This window comes from Chenopodium album, chromosome 2, assembly GCF_948465745.1.
Source record: "Chenopodium album chromosome 2, dcCheAlbu1.1, whole genome shotgun sequence".
Taxonomy (NCBI): domain Eukaryota; kingdom Viridiplantae; phylum Streptophyta; class Magnoliopsida; order Caryophyllales; family Amaranthaceae; genus Chenopodium; species Chenopodium album.
The window spans coordinates 56,619,526-56,622,786 of record NC_137835.1 but is presented as its reverse complement, the minus strand read 5'-3'; the positions used below and the strand labels follow the sequence as shown (position 1 = coordinate 56,622,786).

Sequence of the window (3,261 nt, the reverse complement as noted above, 5' to 3'; positions counted from 1 at the left end):
GAATTTGTCTCTTGTAACAAACTTTTTTAAAAGAATAAAAAAAATAAAAATAAAAAGTTTGGGGGAAAATTTTTTACTCAGAGGGTGTAATAGGGGATAATGTTGGGGATTACTTTTTTTTTTTTGAAACAATGTTGGGGATTACTTTAATATATAGGTATTGATGTTTGTAAGACTTTATTATCATTTGTTCAAAATTATATAACAACCATATTATATAAATTATTCATGGTAAAGTATAAAACATATTTCTATGCCTCTCTTAAGCTTTTGGCTGGTTGAGTTTGTCCTTTAACAATTCACAATATTATTCCATTTGTATATGTGAAACTATTTCAATGGGGATATGAGGTTACTCTCGTAAATAAGTAGATTTATTATTTCATTGGCTAATACAAAAATCACTCAAATTTACTTATTTCTTAACTATTTGATTATACGCGTATAAAAATATGGGTAATGGAATTACTCTTATAAATAAATGGGTTACTCGTACATTTGAACTAAACCAAAAAATGTAGTCACACCATGTGACTAACCACTCTCAATTGGTGATTCACTAAAAAAAAAAAAAAAAAGGATAAATGCTACAAGTTAATGAATTTCTATATAAATCAATAAATTTATACATAATAGATATCATTATCTTTAACCCAAGCAACCTCGAAATTTACTGGTATTGAGGTTGAGGAGCCATCAACAAATTGATTGCATTAGTGGGAGCTATCATCAAAGAACCTTGATCTTGATAATTTTCAGACCTGGGTGTTAGTAGGACAAAGTTGTTGTACCTCTAAAATCTCCACCCTTCGATTTGTTTTCTTTCTGATCTTTATTGCGATATCTTGAGGGATAAATCTTCCAAACACAATCACCCTACTACTTTTGTTCTCTATTATATGAGACTCTAATTCTTCAAAAGCAACAGAAAAAAAAAAAAAATAAAAATAAATAAATAAAAAAATATAAAAAAAAAAAAAAAAAAAAAAAAAAACAATATGGCATAAATGCATAATACAAAAACTACTACAATAACCATGTTCTAGACTTGGGAAATTTGTAAAAAATTTAAAAAAAAAAAACTTTCAAAAGCATCATATTGCTAAAAAAATCTTCTAAAAGCCTTTTGGTTTAAGAAAGCCACCATATCTATACTAATATATTAAAAGTCGTTCCTAAAAATGTCTATGTGCCACGTAGACTCCTCATTGCGCAACGTCATATACTCAATTCTCCAATGCGCCACGTCACTCATGCAACCAACAATAACATTATATGATGCCTCAACTAAATTAAAAAAATAAGTAGATGGTAACGCACTAACGCCATATGTCAACCTTACTTATGATTTGGTGTCACATATCATCCTATGTGTCATCATCCTTTTCTCACCACATTAAATTATACTAATGTTAAGTCACTTTAAAAAGTTATTCATTGAGGTGACTTTAACTCTCAACAATAATTTATTTAAAAGACTATTCATACGTATAGCATCCATATTTAAATTTGACATATATTATATATGTATATTAATGAAAGATAATATGAGTTACTTGTATATATTATCATTCCCACTTATTAATGAACAATATCACTTGTTAATTAGTTTTAATCAAACTTATAAATTTATAATGTACCAAGCCAATAACTAGTTTATTCTTATTTCTTCTAATAATTAACCTTTTACCCACCAAATTACTAAATAATTAGATTTCATTAATATATATAAAAAACCACCACCCCTCCCCCTCCCTTTCCCCCTCCCCTTCCTCTTCCCATAGAATCAACCCCCTCCCCAACCGGACCCGCAATCCAGATCCCCCAACCTCCGGCGACCTCTTCCACCGCCAGACAACCCTTCTTTTCCCCCTAATCACCGACCGACAACTACCTCCTTGATTTTGAAAAATCTAAAAAATCGATTTGTGGCCTGGGTTTCTAATTTTGTACATCTTGCTTGCAATTGATGATTGTTTTGGCTTTGATTATGTATGTATGTGATGATAGGGTGATTTAAAAGCAAATTGCAATTGATTTGGACTAGATTTAAGCATGTTTTACTAAACAAGAGCCAAAATTTCAAAGAGAGGTAGTGATCGCCAACGAGGATAAAGGGGAAAGGGAGGGTCAACTGGCGATGGAGGTAGGTCACTGGATGTGGGGGAATCTGGGCGGCGGGTTCGGTGGTGAGGTGGGTTGCTTCCAAGGGAGGGGGAAAGGGAGGAAGAAGGGGAAAGGGTGGTTGGGTGGTTTTTTTTTTTTTTTATTGTATGTATATATATATATATATATATATATATATATATATATATATATATATATATATATATATATATATATATATATATATATATATATATATATTAAATCTAATTATAAATTAATTGGGTGGGTTAGAGGTAAATTTGAAGAAATGGGAGGAAATTAGAGTCGAAAGTTGATTAGAGAATAATTAAGGAAATGGGTTTCCATTCGCCAAAAAAAAAAAAAAAAAAAAAAAAAAAAAAAAAACCAAAAAAGCTTTTTAAAATTATTTTTTTCGCAAAATGGTGCATTTAAAAAGTTTTTTTTAACAAATTTTCCTTTAGAATTTTAGTGAAATTTATCAAAATAAAAAAATCCTAATGTTAATAAAAGAAACAAAATCATCAATTAAATCAAATTAGAACACCCATTCTAAATTTATAGGTTTATATTTGACTATCTGTTTTTTTTTTTTTTTCTTTTTTTTGACATGTATTAGTGAACTAATGAACAATCATATACGTAGTATAATAATAGTAATAAAACAAAGCCTATTAATAAGCCAAGGAAAAAAAACATTGCTTACCACGAATCTGAAGAAGTGCTTGCTTCACCTTTCTATAGCAACCGTTGCAATCAATTTTGATCCTCAAAATCATGCAAAAATACTGCTCAAATAATAATATATATCAAAATATGACTTACAAATATACAAATAACTACCTAAATAATTTTACTTAGAAAAATTATTAAAGAGAAATTACCATTTCCTTCATGAAGCCAGAGGCAAGGAGATAATAATAGCCTAAGAATTTAGTGAGAAAACTTTGTATTATGTAAAGCTAAAAAGAAGAAGAGCTAAGAGGATGAGATGTGTAGTAATTAATAATATCATTAATTATTTAATGACAAGCATAAACACGTAGGGTTATTAACAAATTTAGTTGAATTGTTCTCTATTAAAGTCATACTTTTATGTAAAAATATAGGAATCTAATTCCCTTTGAATTATAG

The 3,261-nt window shown here is 28.9% G+C and overlaps 1 long non-coding RNA gene across 1 annotated transcript; it reads right to left on the bottom strand.

Moving 5' to 3' along the window:
- Nucleotides 1-369: 369 nt before the first annotated feature.
- Nucleotides 370-3,261, bottom strand: LOC145585994 (uncharacterized). The gene is made up of 3 exons (XR_014100775.1): nucleotides 3,012-3,261; nucleotides 2,834-2,915; nucleotides 370-913 (listed from the first exon to the last, which is right to left on the bottom strand). It is a non-coding gene; the product is annotated as an uncharacterized LOC145585994 (long non-coding RNA).